This window comes from Talpa europaea, assembly GCF_964194135.1.
Source record: "Talpa europaea genome assembly, chromosome: 10".
NCBI classification, from domain to species: domain Eukaryota; kingdom Metazoa; phylum Chordata; class Mammalia; order Eulipotyphla; family Talpidae; genus Talpa; species Talpa europaea.
Genome location: NC_140077.1, coordinates 8,939,485 through 8,946,394, shown reverse-complemented (window position 1 = coordinate 8,946,394; position 6,910 = coordinate 8,939,485).

The window sequence follows — 6,910 nt, the reverse complement described above, 5'->3', positions numbered from 1 at the left end:
GTCAATATAAATCCAATTGGACGTAATGACTGGATTTCTCTTCCCCTCAGAGATGGTGACAGTGATTTCTCAGATGCCTTTTAGTTACAGACAAGTTTCTGAACAAAATAATTAGGTTTGGGTCTTTGCAGCCTGGCCCTATTGGGATATTGATTACCCACTAACCCTGCCTCGCGGATGTCTGGGTGTGCAGTCAGCATAGCAAGTGGGCGAATACAACTGAGTGGGGGACCGGAGCCTCCCCTGGGCTTTGTCCTAAGTCTGAGGCTCCTCCCGCTGTCCTTTGCAGCTTAGGACCACCTGCGGGTCCCCACCTGTCTACACCAGGTGTCCTTCATCTGCTGGCTCCCAACCACACAGGTTCAGGGAGCAGAGTCCTGTCCTCACTGCCCTGGCCTCACTCCCGTGTGACCTTTCTTGCATGGCAAAGGCAGCCCTGAAATAGTCAAAGGTCTCTGCCAGCACTGACATTCTCTCCAGCACTGCCCAAGAGAAACAGAACACGAACCACCCAGGCAAACTCAAAATGGGATGGCCTCCACTTTAAAAACAAAAAGTAAAACAAAAACAAAAACAAAACAGGAGAAATTAGTTGTGATACTATATTTAATTTAACCCAAATGTATCTGGAATGTCATCGCTTCAGCCTGTAAACAGACATTTACATCTTTTTCTACTCTGTCTTTGAGATTCCGTGTGTTTTAGACTTATGGTGGGTGTCAGAAGAGCCTCATAGCATTGTAAGTATCCATGGCCCTCTGGGCTATTGATAGGACAGGACCGGTCTAGTGGGCTCACCCTCTGTTGGCACAGAGGAGGAAACTGAGGCCTCAGGGGCAGGCGCAGAATGGGCCCTGCTCCCCAGCCACCAGGTAAAACCGCAGAGTCAAGACCAGGGCTTGCTCTTCACAGCCTGCTGTCTCCTCTGCAGCCTCAATTACAGCAAATGTCCTCAGACAGGTTAGTGATTCCATTAAAGTGGCCAAACCTGGAGACCCACGTTTTACAGATAATGCTGCATGAAGCCAGTTAATTCAGTAATTGAATTATTAAGTCAGAGCATCTATGACTTAATTTCATTGGCAGGCAGCAAGGCATCCTTCAAGCAAATTGACAGGTGCTTTGCCATCTCTCTGCAAGCCAGGATGGTCGACCTGGCTAAATTTTACATAGAAAATGTTCTTTCGTGTCGCCTGTGCAAAATATTTCAGAAAAGCATGAGAATGAAAAGCATTTTTTTCCTAATGCCTCATTATTTACATGCATGTTAAACTCCTAATAGAATTGCCTTCAGGAAACAAAATAAGCCTCTAACTGAAGGAGACGATCCTGACAGTCTGGCCCTGAGCTCTTGAGAAGCCATTGCAGGCTGCTACTGTTGAGGGTAAATAAATGGCCAATAAGCCAAGCGGTGTTTGATTTTTTTATGTCAGCTGACTTTTTGTAGGGGTGATCTATTATTGTTGCGAAGCGGGTGTTCAGTTCCCAGACTTGGTGAATGTTCCCTTTAGTTCTGTCCATTTTTGTTTCCTTTATTTTGAAGTTCTATTTTTGGAGCATGAGGGTATGATAGTAAAGTCTTCCGATTAAATTGACACCTTCTATCACCATCAAAGCTCCTCCTTTCTATTTTATCACATACTAATATAGCCACTTCTGTCCTTTGAGGGAGACCCGAATGTGCTTTTCCCACGCATTTACATTCCATCAACCTGATCTGTGTATTTAAAGAATGTCTTCAATGAACACCATAGAGTCATTAAAAAAATTTTTATTTTTTTTTCTGTCCATCTGTCTTTCCATTGTAGTGCTCATTATACTTATTTTAACAGTTTAAATCAACTTTATTGATATGTAACTTACATACAAGAAAACACAATATTTATGTATACATATTTAAGTGAGCAAAACTGTACTCCTGTAATTACTACCCCAGTCAAAATAAAGAAAAATTGGGCTTCCCTGGTGGCCTAGAGGTTAAGTCTCAGCGTTATCACCACTACGGCCTGAGTTCCATCCCCGGCCAGGGAGATACCCACATGGCGCAGCAGACCTCTCCTGTCTCGCCCGCTGCTCCCCTCAGCAGTGGATTTCAGTTAATCTGCCTGTTCTGCTCCCCACTCTGTCTTTGGTGAATCCTCTCACCCCCAACCCCCCACACCTCTGGCCTGTACTCCAGTTCTATGCCAAAAAAAAAAATTACCCCCTCCCCCAATTCACCATGTGTCTTTGCTGGCATCCCTCCTCTACCCCAACCAAAGGGAAACATTAATTTGCTTTCTGTCACTATGAATTAATCTTCCTTCTGTCAAAATTTCAAATAATTGGAATCACATACTCTGAACCCTTTTGTGTCTAGCACCCCCACCCTCAGCTTTATTGAGATATGACTGACATAAAACATTGTTTAAGTTCAAGGTGAGTGATGTGTTGTTTGGCTACATCTCTATATAATGTCTTGATTTGCATTTACTTAGTGCAAAACCATCACCACTGTAGCATTAGTTAACATATCTTAACCTCCACTGTTAACATAACCACCATTTCTTTTTGGTGATGAGAAAATTTAAGATCCACTCTCAGCAACATTCAAGTATAAAACACAGTGTTGCTGGATAGAATCACTATGTTGTCCATCAGATTACTAGAATTTGTTCATTTTATAAGTGGAAGGTTGTACTTTTGACAATAGCTTCCATTTCGCCTAGCAGCAGCCCCTGCTGACCACAACTCTAAGGTCTGTTTCTCAGAGTTCGGCCTTTTTTGATTTCACCTAGAAGTGAGATTCTGTAGGATTTGTCTTCTTCTCTGATTTATTTCACTTACAAAATGTCCTCAAGATTTCTCCATGTTGCAGCCAAGGGCACGATTTCCTTTGCCATGACCGAACAGTATTCCATTGCATTCTGTTAACATTTAATGTAGTTTTTGATAGATTTCATCTTATTCTTTTGTTTCCTACTTGACTCCTGTTTTTGTTGTTGTTGTTGTTTTGTTTTTTGGGTTTTTTTTTTTTTTTTGGTTTTTTTTTTGGCTTTGTCTGCTCTTCTTGCCTTTCAAAATTATCTGAATACTTCACAGAACTTGTAAAAGAGACCCAGCCAGGACATGATCTAGCTCTCATTGTCATGTAGTTTTCTCAAATAATGCCCATTTCAAGTAACTGCTTTCTTCTAGGGGACTCCATATCTTATCATTCCTAAATATTGAAATTTAGTGAAAAAGTCCACCCAGGTGGCACCTTTGTCCCTTATAATCCCTCATGACTGAAGAGGATGGGAGTGGTGCAGGCAGGGGTCCTGGAGACAGAGCTTAGCAGTTGGGGTCCAAGGGTGGGGGCTGGAGGGGCAGCCTCAGAGTCTGGTCTATGAGGAATGACCTCTGGTGGCAGAGAGAGAGATAAGAACGCAAAGGACCCTCTGAGGAAGGTGTGTTTCTCTCTGGTTCCCACAGCTCTGCATCAGAAGGGAACCCTACCTGTCCACGCATTTATAATGCAGGCGTTTATAACGAGCACTGAGCACTGACAATGTCCCCAGCCCTGATACCCGGGGAGTCAGATATAACAAGGTTATAGGTCTGGGGGGAAGTAATGGCTTCATGAGAGTTTATAAGAGATAAATCTGTCTGATACTGGGAGTGGGACCCATGAAAGGATGGTGTCCCCCAAGAAGTGATGTTAGGTCTGGACATGAAGAAAGAGAAGGAGATAACTAGGAGAAGAGGATGAAGCTCCCAGGCAGAGGGACCAGAATGTGCAAAGGCCCTGGGGCAGAGAAACACTGAAAGGAGTGATGTGACTGGAGGGTTCAGTGTGGCTTCCTGCGTTCATACTATTGGTGCTGCGACCAGAATGGAGATTTTGTCTGGGCCATTACTGACTTCCCAGCATCAACCATGGTGACTGGTACGCAGGAAGCACTCAGCATAAACGCTTGACCCCTGATAGGTCACTTATAGGTGGAGTTTTTCTTTCTTTTTTTTTTTTTAATAGTAGTTTTTTTTTTAAAGATTTATTTTTATTTATTTATACAAGCACTGGGTACAGTCAGAAGCGCGGGAGGGTGGGAGAATTCACCAGAGCCAGAGCGGGGAGCAGAGCAGGCAGAAGGACCGAAGTACACTGCTGAGGGGAGCAGCGGGCGGCAGGAGAGGTCTGCGCGCCATGTGGGACCCTCCTCCGGTGGCCGGGGAGCAGCCGGGGATCGAACAGGCGCTGCAGAGGCTGCAGGCAGCTTGCAACCCAGCGCTCAACTGCTGCACCACCGGGGAGGCCCTAGGTGGAGTTTTTCAATAAACACAGTTGGTCCTCCACAAGGGAACCCTACCTGTCCCGTTATTTACAATGCAGGTATTTATACTGAGCATTGACAATGTCCACAGTTCCTGTATTCACAGATGTTGGCTGGCTGCATCTTTGGCTATAGAATAGACTGCCAAGTATAAGGGGCTTGAGCATCCATGAATTTCGGTATCTGCAGGGGATTCTGAAACCAATGATGACAGTTAAGTTTTGGCGGAGTCAGTTACACATGGCTTTTCAACTGGGGGGTGGGGTGGTCACCACCCCTATGCCCTTGTGCTGTTCAGGGTCAAGTGTATTTGTTGGAAGAATGAATGCCTGACACTTCCAGAGCTCTCACTCTGTGCCAGGCACTGTGCTAAGGGTTGCCTCTGCATTCCCATTTAATCCTCAGAACAGCCCTGTGGCAGGTCTGACTGGTATGCCCATTTCAGAGGTGGGGAAACTAAGGCACAGAGAAGACACATAAGCCACCAAGGCTAAACTCAAGGAAGGAGCAGACCAGCACCCAGGCATCCTGACCTCGATACCTCTTTGCAGGCAGGGCCTGCACCTTTGGGTTCTGAAACTGCAGGCCCTTTGTGGCCCTCCAGGAGTGAGCCCAGCCCTCTAACTGCTCCCTGCCCTCTGCTCTCTCCTCCTGCCTGGTTTGCCTTCTCTTTGCCCTGTTTAATTTTTAAATCGCACACACCCTGGGACATCCCCATGTTACTGACCTACTTACTTATCCAGCCATCTTTCTCACACATCAGGGGCAGTGGTGGGAAGCCCAGGGGGTGTCTGGAAGGAAGGCGGGAGGTGGAGAGAGTGGGGAGCCTCAAGCGCCACTCTGGGGCTCTGAGCAGTGTCTTTGACAAGGAATCAACATTAATAAAATGAGGAGGATCTAATACCAAGAGATGGTGGCGGGATAACATTATTCCAAGTGACTTTCCAACAAAATAGCTCCTGAATCTTCTGCAAAATGCCCTGGCCATGTCAGGGGTGTCCGTCTGCCCTTTCTTTATAAAATGGAGGCACTTAGAAATCAGTGGTGGATTCATCCCTTGGTAGTGAGTGAGGATCAGGCTCAGGAGCAGCTACAAACAGGCCCTGTGCTGACTTCCCCATCCCATCCGGTAAGCAGCCTCCAGGGCTGAAGCAGGCAGGGGAGAGGGACTACTGCACACGGAGCTTTCTGGAAAAAGAGCCCTAGACTCTGGTATCTCCTGTCCAGGGTGTGGGTAATCCTTGAGGCCCTGGACCCCGACTATAAGGCCTGGGGCCTTCACACCCCCATGCCCACTGTGGGTGACCCTGGCAGATGTGCCCTTTCCAGGGTTTCCCTGCCTCGGTCTTGGGCAGAGCCAAGGATCCCAGGGAAAGACCTCGCATGGGCGGGAGGGTGAGGGGCACAGGGTGGCTTCTGAGGATTAGGGTCAAAATAAGGGGGGGTGCAATTGTATGGGGACTATAACCAAGATGAAAATGCATACGTTGTGCAAACATGCAAAATGATGTAAGAATTTATAAAATAAAAGGAAAAGCAATTCAATTTAGACAGGACAGTCTTTTCAACAAGTGCTGCTAGGACAACTGGACATAAAAAAAAAAAAAAGAGGCGTCTGTGCTGGCCCCCAGCTCTCCGCGGCCCGCCCGCGCGCTCCCTCCGCAGCCCCCGCGCCTTCGCGCCCAGCCCCGGGGACAGCGAGGCTCAGAGAGCAGCCCCGGCCACCCCTGATTCCTGGCTGTGGCCCGGGCCCTTCACCGGGGTCCTCGATCCCTGGCTCCGGCACCCCTGGCGCCTTCCGTCTGCTCCCCGGTTGCTCCCCCCGGCCCAGGTGCGCTCGGGGCGCTCGGGGGCGGGGTGCTTAGGACCCGGCAAGTCGGGGTCGGGGCCCCGCAGGGCGGGCGGGGTCTGGCGGGGGGCCGAGGCGCGCGGCGGCCGGGCGGGGCGGGGAGAGGCGGCCCCCAGCCCTGCTCCGGGAAGCTCGGGGCGGGCGGAGACCTGGGCGCCCCCGCCCCGCGCGCCCCCCCGCGCCCCCGCCCGCCGGCCGTGACGTCAGGGCCGGAGCGGGTAAACTGAGCGCGGGGGCCGCGCGGGGCGGAGATCGCCGCCCGGAGCCGCCCGGACGGACGCAGCCCGCGCGGGAGAGGCCGGCGCCGCAGGCACCCCGAGGTAGCGCCGACCCCGCTTCTGGCCGGGGGACGCGGCGCGGGGGTGAGATCGCCCGGGGGGCCTGGGAGAGCGGGCTGGGCGGGGCGCCGGGGGAGCCCCCCAAAGCGCGCGCGAGGCTGCGGGCGGCCCAGCACACACCCGGCCCGGAACGCGGGGTGCGGACCCCGAGGCTCGCGCCCAGCGCGCAGGCGGAGACGTGCGACCTCGGGGTGGGGGGGCCCGGGAGCCGGGCGCAGCCCCGCAGCCCCAGGTGCGCTCCCCGACGGCGCCGCGGGCTGGCTTCGCGGGAGCGCAGGTGCCGGCGGGGCGCGCTCGGGCAGGTGCGCCAAGGAGGGGGCGCCGGGACCGCCCGCCACCGCCCGGGCGCGCGTCTCCCCGACGGCGCCTGCCGCGCCTCGCCAAGTCTGAGACTGGAGGTGGGTTGGGGAGCCCCCGCGCCCGCGAGCCCC